The sequence below is a fragment of the Myotis davidii genome, unplaced genomic scaffold, assembly GCF_000327345.1.
Source record: "Myotis davidii unplaced genomic scaffold, ASM32734v1 scaffold962, whole genome shotgun sequence".
NCBI classification, from domain to species: Eukaryota; Metazoa; Chordata; class Mammalia; order Chiroptera; family Vespertilionidae; genus Myotis; species Myotis davidii.
The window spans coordinates 5,618,233-5,627,921 of NW_006295559.1; the positions used below are offsets into that span (position 1 = coordinate 5,618,233).

The 9,689-nt window shown below is 42.8% G+C and overlaps 1 protein-coding gene across 1 annotated transcript in view; it reads left to right on the plus strand.

Moving 5' to 3' along the window:
- NEK11 (NIMA related kinase 11) overlaps positions 1 to 9,689 on the plus strand; it is a 170,142-nt gene that overhangs the window by 158,665 nt on the left and 1,788 nt on the right. The gene's annotated exons all lie outside the window — the stretch shown is intronic.

Below are 9,689 nucleotides of genomic sequence, written 5' to 3' on the forward strand. Positions count from 1 at the left end.
AACACAGTGAAAATCAATGAGCTATAGAAACAAAAGGGACATGTATCAATTATTTTGAGCAAAAATAAAAGGCAAGGTATGATACCACTTAAAGTGTAAAAGCACACAAAACAATACTACTTATTTCTTAGGGTACATACGTACAATAAAGTTTTTCAAAAATATATTTTCTTGATTTTTTACAAAGAGAAAGGGAAATGGATAGAGAGTTAGAAACATCGATGAGAGAGAAACATCGATCAGCTGCCTCCTGCACACTCCCTACTGGGGATGTTTCCGCAACCAAGGTACGTGCCCTTGACCGGAATTGAGCCTGGGACCCTTGAGTCCACAGGTCGACGCTCTATCCACTGAGCCAAACCGGTTAGGGCTACAATAAAGTTTTTTTTAAATGTTTGGTGGAGATAAAACACCAGATTCAGAATAGTGGGTACCTCGAGGGATTGCGAGGGGGTTATGATTTGGGAGGGAAATTCATGGAGCTTCAGCTGTATTTGTGAATGCTGGATTCCTTCAACCGGGAATTATTGTAAAGTCACTGCATTATGCTTTACACTTTTTTTAATATCTTAAAATATTTTATGACATCCTTATGATGAAGTTGGGAGGGCCATGAAAAGACATGGCACACATTTGTAAACAATAGAAACAGACTGAGCAAGTTGCTATACTTTTTTTGTAATAAAAAGTCTGACATTCATTTAAAATCTCCTTGTTACCTGCACCAAAATTACAATATACCAAACAAAACAAAACAAAAACTTCGTGTACACATTGTTAAAGGAACTGCTGGTCATATATCAGTCTCTTGAAATCACTGATGTATATAACTAGTGGCCTGGTGCACAGATTTGTGCACATCAGGCTCCCTCCTCTCTGGTTCCAGGGTGTGTCACCAGGAGAACCGCAGCTGCCTAGTCACCGCAGCTCGGCAGCTCCTGAATTGAGCGTCTGCCTCCTGGTGGTCAGTGCACATCATATGTACTGGACAGTTGGATGGTTGGACGGTCACTTAGCCTTTTATAAATATAGATTACTATGGTTATTGATTTATAGTTTATGCTACTTTGAAAAAGTTTATGAAAACATATGTGGGTAGTGAGATATAAAATTGAGACTGGATGCCATATTGACAAATAAACAGTTCACAAATAAGCACCAACTTAACTCCAAGGTGGGAGGTGGAGCCAGGCTGGGAAGAGAAGCAGGCAGGCCAGCAGCTAGGGACAAGGGGCCAGGGCTGGCTCGAGGACTCTGAGGAGTCTGAATGTGAACCTGCCTTCCAGGTGTTTATAAAATTAACTTGCCAAGGTAAGAAGATAGATCATATTTTATTTAGCAGTTTGGTGGCTTGCTTCATAACTTTAATTATCTAGATAGGTGTGGGCCTCCGCTTGTACTTTAGCCACATCCCCCACAACGTTAGGGGCAGGACTAGCTTTGTCTGCCTTAGGGTTTGTCAAAAAGATGGGCGTGAGGGGAGCTGGTTCAAAGGACAGGACCCGGTGGTCAAATGGGGGCCGGTACCAAATCTCCTAGAACTGTGGTCGGCAAACTGCGGCTCTCGAGCCACATGCAGCTCTTTGGCCCCTTGAGTGTGCCTCTTCCTAAGCCGTAGGAGTACCTTAATTAAGTTAATAACAATGTACCTACCTATATAGTTTAAGTTTAAAAAATTTGGCTCTCAAAAGAAATTTCAATCATTGTACTGTTGATATTTGGCTCTGTTGACTAATGAGTTTGCCAACCACTGACCTAGAACATCTTTTCTGCTTCTACCTTACGAAGGGGTCCCAGCCCTTTTCTCAGCAGCCCTGCTCTCTCTCTCTTCCATCTCCCTGTTTTAGTTTTTTTGTAGCATTGACAAAAATCTAAAATTACCTTGTTTGTTTTTTTACTTGTTTAAAAATCTGTTGTCTTCCCACTAAAACATGGGTTCTGTGATATCAGAGGTCTCTGGCAGCCTCCCCAACACTAGGCTTGTACTAAAACTGTGCTGAATGAAGGACTAGGTCAGGGCTGGGCAAACTTTTTGACTCGAGGGCCACCATGGGTTCTTAAACTGGACTGGAGGCCGGAACAAAAGCATGGATGGAGTGTTTGTGTGAACTAATATAAATTCAAAGTAAACATCATTACATAAAAGGATACGGTCTTTTTTTATTTTTTTAGTTTTATTCATTTCAAACGGGCTGGATCCGCGGGCCGTAGTTTGCCCACGGCTGGACTAGGTGCTGCTTTTTGCCAGTACTGCGCTGGATGCAAAAATGGTTAAGAAAGGTCCTCGGTCCCCAGCGGACTCCAAGCCGAGTGGTGGAGCCGAACAGGAAACAAAGGTCCTCTGCTTCAGTTACGTACTCCTTGCGTGGGTAATGAATCTGGAGAACCACCTATACACACAGCCATTGCTGGGGAACTTCTAATGGTTTGCAGAGCAAATCAGCTCCAAGGCAAGGGAGAGAGACTTTTCTGTTCATTCTTCTAAAGCGACAGGGATAAGGGAGCTTTTAAACCTGATGACCCATCAGAACTGTGGGAACGCATTCCTTCTCCGTCTCCCCAAAGAGAAATCGCCTGTTGTTTTTCTAGGAGGGGGAAACGTGGTAAACATTTTCTGCTGTTAAGCTAAACTGTTGTATAGAACGGGGGCTACAGCCCCTCCTCTGCTGCTCTCTGCCTTACTTAGCTCCCACAGCAGGCGTGACATCTGTTGACCAGTGTTGTCTCAGCTGCTCATTCCCCCCAGGAACTGAGGGCCTTTGGGGTCCTCTCCTCCAAGGAACACGGTCCCTTCCACGTAGAACTTCTTCATAAATAAGGTTTGTTTGTTCTCACTCAGAAGTGGAAGAGGTCATTGTTATACAGAGGTGATAGTACAGGCCCCATAAAGCCAATCCATTTGAAATAAGGATGAAAATACCCTAAAAAATACTGAAAACTACGCTTGATTGGAGCTTTATCTTGTAAAACATCAACTAAGCATCATAAACGTGATCTTATATCTGGCAAAATTAGGTTATAATTTCGCTGTGCGCTAATTCTTAGAACAAGCACCAGGAATTCATATATTTTAAAATAAAATAGTATGACGTTACCATATTTCTTCTTTCTTTGGCTTTCAAGGTATCTATTCATTTGTCCAACAAGTATCTGTTGTGTACTTGCCCTGCGCCAGGCACTGTTCCAGGTGGGGTTGTTTTTTTGGGGGGGCGGGGGGGAGGTGAAAATAATCCCTGCCCACAGACCTTATATTCCAGTGGGGTGACTGACGTATCATAAAATATTAGGGAAAAGCAGAATATGCTAGGAAGTGACTGCTAAGAAGAAAATAGTCCTCTTCTTTAGAGCCCTAAGGGGAAGAGGGCACAGAGCAGCCAGTCACTGATGGGCAAATAAATGTAAGTGATAAAATATGTTGTTTGCAAAGAAAAAGTAAGCGTGAGAGAGGGCAGGGCAGGAATTTGGAGGCTGAGCGGTGAGTGTGGAGGACACAAGCAGGGGAGGGGGGAAGTGCTCTCCTGTAGTTTAATGGGGTCTTCAGCTGGGGAGTCAGCCACACGCACTGAGGCTTTGCTCTCCGCAGATGGAGCGTCTTCAGAGCCCCGGGGAGGCTTCCTCCAACTCCTGCGTTTGCCAGGGGTCTGGGCAGGGCAGTGGTCCAGCACAGAGAGCACCGGCCTGTAAACGCAACAGCCCTTAAAGCAGTGGTTCTCAACCTTCTGGCCCTTTAAATACAGTTCCTCATGTTGTGACCCAACCATAAAATTATTTTCGTTGCTACTTCATAACTGTAATGCTGCTACTGTTATGAATCGTAATGTAAATATCTGATATGCAGGATGGTCTTAGGCGACCCCTGTGAAAGGGTTGTTCGACCGCCAAAGGGGTCGCAACCCACAGGTTGAGAACCGCTGCCTTAAAGACAGTACAGGAGGGTAAGGTTGATAGAGCATGTGAGCCTAGGAAGAAAAAAGATGACAAAGAAAGAAAATATAAACTCTCTTCATTTGAAAATGTAAGTGCTTTTTATTTGCGATACCCACCTAACTAGAGGGGTAGTTCCTGTCCCTCATCTTTCCTCCTCTCCCTCCCTTTGAAAAAGCGAACTTAGAAGCCTTCTTTAATTTGATCAGTACAGAGGGCACTCCCCTCTTTCTCAAATCTTAGAGGACAGCAAGAGAGCCCCCTTAAATAGAATTGTCTATTTTAGGATTCCTAAAATACTCATTGCAGAATTCTTACGGCAAGTTTCCCGAGTGTCAGAATAAATTTACACAGCGATATTACAGTGCTAGAACACGATCACTCTTCTTCTGAGTCTGTTTATAGTATGCTTGCTTTCTCCGTTGACCCATAATTTACTTGGAATAAGTAAGTCTGAAAACACAGTAATATTTAATCCATGTTCTTGTTACAGTTTTCTATCAATTATACTGTGGTCTGAAATGTGTTGACACTTGAACTGATGTCTGGTATGTGGTCAGTTTTTGTAAATGTTATAAGAGAGGGTAGGTTCTGTAATCACCAGGGAAGGAGAGAGTCCTATATATGTCTATTAAGTTTAGCTTTATACGTGTATTCAAATTTTCTACAGTACTACTAATTTTTCAAATGTTCACCTACAACAGCGGAGCAAGGAGCGCTGAACTCCTGCATTGTGAGGCTTATCTGACCATTTCTCCCTCTGGTGCATTATGAATTTTTTAAAAAATATATTTTATTGATTTTTTACAGAGAGGAAAGGATAAAGATAGAGAGTTAGAAACATCGATGAGAGAGAAACATCAATCAGCTGCCTCCTGCACACCCCCCACTGAGGATGTGCCCGCAACCAAGGTACATGCCCTTGACCGGAATCGAACCTGGGACCTTTCAGTCCTCAGGCCGACGCTCTATCCACTGAGCCAAACCGGTCCCGGCAACATTATGAATTTTGATTGTACTTTATTAGACACATGCTAGTTATGAATTCTTATTTCTTCCTGGTGAATTGAACTGTTTTCATTATCTGGTGACATTCTTTGTCTCACATCGATATAGCTACCCCCAGATTTCTTTTATTTATTACTTTCCCGGCATATCTTTGTTTGTTTGTTTACTCTCAATGATTCAGTGCTCTGTGCTTTAGGTGTGTTTCTTGTAAGCAATATCTAGCTGGGTTTTGTTTTTAATCAGTGACTTTATCTATATTTATTGATCATGAACAGCCGAGGGTGTTTAGGTCATGAATAAAATAACCCTTTCAGGAACGGTTAGCTTTAACAGTAACACTCGGGATTCTGCTGCCCGGAGTGGACAGAGCAGAGGCACACATCCGGCCAGTTGCACGTCCCCTCTGGGGCTGTCCCGTGTCGCCCCGGCACCCACAGTGCAGTGTCTATACAGATGATCTGTGGATAGTGCGGATCTGGAGAGAAGCCTGTTCTGTCTTTGCCCAGCAGATGCACAGGCAGCCACAGAGCATGGAGAGAAGGGGTAGAGAACCCATCCTTAATAAAGATTCCTGGTGCCTGTTAGCACCAAATGATCATTCAGACAGCATATTAAGGGGAAACACATTGCTCCATTCTATTCCTGCAGTGGCTCATACATATTTGATGTGTAGGGATTTCTTATATTCTGTAAAATCACTTTCAAGGTTTTTTTAAACTGTGCCTGAAGAATAATCTGTTGTCTTAATGCTTTCTTTTAAACTAGGTTTTCATGATTATTTCTACGAAATGACTTTTTTTTTTTTTTTACTCCTACTGTGCCACTGGCCTTTCTGTGTCATTTGTTTTCTAATTCAGCCAGAGGAGATAAAAATATTTAAAATAGTTTCTTAACCAGACGTAGAACTAAAAAATTGCTTGATGCTTCCGGTTAAACCAAAACAGGATAACTGTGCAATTCACCACTGACATGCGTCAGTGATGTGCAGGATAGTAAAACAGAGGCTGTGAAGTGTCTGATGGGTGGCAGGTAGTCTGCTGAGGGGTGTGTGTGTGTGTGTGTGTGTGTGATCTCCACTTAAATATGAAAATGTACGGCTCAGAGAGGTTAAGTAGTTGGCCCAAGATCACACAGCCAGTGAAGTGTTGAGCCAAGACTCACCTTCAATCTCTCTGAATCTCTCATGATGAGAGGAGTGAGTGCTGGAGAGAAACTACTAGAATCCATATCCCAGCTCACCATTTAAAAACTATGTGGCAATGGGCAAGCTATTTTGTTTTTGTTTTTTTAATTTCCAGTTTTATTGGGAAATATTTGTTACACATCACTGTATAAGTTTGAGGTATACAGCATGATGGTCTGATTTACATATATGGTGAAACGATTACCACAGTAGGTTAGTTAACACCCATCGTCTCATATAGATACAATAAAAAGAAAAGAAAAAACTTCTCCTTGTGATGAGACATCTTAGGGTCAATTCTCTTACAACTTCTTTTTTTATGCTTATTCTCCAGATTGTTTATTTGAAAAACAATATGATGGCAGTTATGATTTTTAAATTTTTCTTTCATCTTTTTAAATTTAAATTTTTTTTCAATTACAGGTGACATTTAATAATAAGTTAGTTTCAGGTATACAGCATAGGGATTTGGGCAAGTTATTTAATACCCTCTTATGTCTCAGTTTTCTCATCTGTGAATTGGGAGTAACAATATCTACCCTCAGGGTCGTTATGAGGATTTAATGGGATGATGTGAGGAGAAGCCCAAAGTAGAGCCTGGCCCACAGAGGAAGCTCAGAAACGCTTAGTTATTGTGGTTTCGGGGGACATGTGGGCTTCTCTGTCATCAATAGCTGATATTACTGGTCCAACTCTAGCATTTCCGTAATGTTACAATCCAATGGGTCTCACCTGTTCTTTATGCATCTTACTCACATGCCAGCCTGGCTCACTGACTTCCCAGAATTCCCACTGTTCCTGCCACCTGGCTTCCCTCCCGTTGTTATGGCCCCGATTCGATAGCGCCGCCTCCTCCAGAGGGCATTCTCTGGTTTTCCCCACCGAACTTTCCTAGCGCTTTATGTTCTTCTCAGGATGGCTGGGTGGGGTCATTCCTTCATTCCTGAGCACCTTCTGCATGCCTGGTTCTGTTCTAGTCCCTGGGTCCCTCCCTCATGGAAGTTGTATGCTCATCAGGGGAGTGGGAGAGATAAACAAATATCCACACAAGAAATAGAAGGAAAATACCAGAGAGTTGTAAGTGCTGTGCACATAGTGAAGATGGTGTAGCTGAGGTGACTGGGAATGGGAGGCATCCTGGGGGCAGTCCCAATAGTCTCCTGGCAGAAGGTGGGAAACCTACTCAAGCTGGACCATGCGGGGCTCTGGGGCGGTGGTCTCTCCAGCCCCCGAAGTTCCAGTTCCCTGTGTTTGAGTTTAAGCTGCATCACCAACCAGCTGTGTGAGTTTTTAAAAGTCAACCTACTTATCTGTAAAATTAAGATAACTGTTCAAGGAATTGCCTAGTTCTCAAGGATCATTTGAGATAATGAACATAAAAGCCTTTTGCAAGCTCTAAAGTGCTATAAAATGTTAAAGTTTAAAATGTATATAGCTTGCATTGCAATTACTAGTCTCTAAACTGGAGCAGGATCAATTACTTTTTCTTCTTTTTATCTGCACACACCTAGCTTAGATCCCGCGTTCTGGAGATTACAAGGTTGAAGTGTACTGCACAATGAGAGCTTATGAAATGTATCAAAGAGTCTCTGATTGGTGCCCTCGGTGTTATTGTCAGACACATTGCCAGCATTACTGTCTAGTGGCAATGCTTTAAAAACTCTGAAGAAAAAAAATCCAAGACCTAATCTTTTTTTCACCAAATCCATTGACATGAAGAATAAAGAAGTATTTTTTCCAAGGCTAAAGTAATAAAAGTATTTACACCTCTTGACCTAATAATTCCATTCTCACACAATTTTTTATCTTTTAATCAAGCTCGATATATATACAGAAAAGTGCAGAAATCACAGGTACAAGCGTAACTTTTCACAGAGTGAACACACATGTAATTAATCCCACTCCTAGAAATGGAGCCAGAAAATACTTCCCAAAACGAAAAGGCTGTATTTCTGAAGACAGTCACACGGTGTTCGAGGACAAAGCTAAACGTCCAGTGGAGGACTGATGAGGTCAAAGTCGGCACATAAATTTTGAACTGTCTACCCAAATCCATAACACTCCAATGCCCCTGAGGCAGGCAGGCGGGGGAAATCTGAGAAGCAGCCTCCTATCAGCTGATAAGGAAGGAAGCAGGTGAGCAAAGGGCAGTAAAACAATGGAGAGTGCAGAGTGCGGGCCCTGCCTCGGGACTTTTACATTAAAATGTTCCAAAATAATAATAAACAGAAGAAAAGAAAACATGATGCTGGTCAAACAAAGTATGTCAAGGCCAAGTTTTGCCGTAGACCTTTAGTATGTGACCCTAGCCCAGTGATGGCGAACCTTTTGAGCTCGGCATGTCAGCATTTTGAAAAACCCTAACTTAACTCTGGTGCCGTGTCACATATAGAATTTTTTTGATATCTGCAACCATAGCAAAACAAAGACTTATATTTTTGATATTTATTTTATATATTTAAATGCCACTTAACAAAGAAAAATCAATCAAAAAAATGAGTTCGCATGTCACCTCTGACACGCGTGTCATAGGTTCGCCATCACTGACCTAGCCTGAGACAGAGGAAAATAGAGGCAAAATAAATGCACTAGGTCGAGCAATATGGTGGTAACAGCGGACAGCTTACAGCATGTGGACAGGGACTGGAGGCAGGTACAGAAAAGTGAATCCTGGCCTTGCTAGGAACTTGCCCAAATCACCTGAGGCTTAGTTTCTTCTTCTGTAAAATAGGGATTTTAAAAAATCCAACAGCCCTCACACGGCTGTTGTAAAGGCTAGGTGCATAGAAAAGTGCCTGTAATTCGTAGAACAGTTTCTTTCTTGTTATTTTATTCTCATTATTATCATTTCTCTGGTTTCATATCCCACCGTCCTGCTCCCCCTATTTCCTGACCCCAGCCACACCGGCTTCTCCATGTTTCGCTGACACATTTTAGCCTCAGGTCCCAGGTCTGTCTCCCCTTAGTACTGGCCTCAGCGGACACCTGCTCAGCGAGGGTCGCCCTGCCCTCGCCTTCCTCCACCCCTCACCCTGCTTTATTCTCCCGTGCACTCAGCACCACCAGCCCTTGCACTGTGAATATATCTTTAAATTCATCTGTTTAATCTCTACCCTGGGAGACAAGCTCCATGGAGGTAGGGGTTTGCCTCACTTGTTTTATGCTGTGTCCCGGAGCCTAGAAGGGACCCTGAACATACCAAACATTCAGGAAGTATTTGTGGAATATTGTGAAATGTTCAAGCTGGAGAAACCACATGCTATCCCCCCCCCCCTTTTTTTTCTCCAAATCGCAGGGCTACCATGTGATTTGTGTAACTAATCACTTAAAAGTACATTTCCGCGGAAACCGGTTTGGCTCAGTGGATAGAGCGTCGGCCTGCGGACTGAAGGGTCCCGGGTTTGATTCCGGTCAAGGGCATGTACCTGGGTTGCAGGCACATCCCCAGTGGGGGATGGGCAGGAGGCAGCTGATCGATCTTTCTCTCTCATCGATGTTTCTGACTCTCTATCTCTCTCCCTTCCTCTCTGTAAAGGATCAGTAAAGTATATTTTAAAAAAAGCTACTATTTATT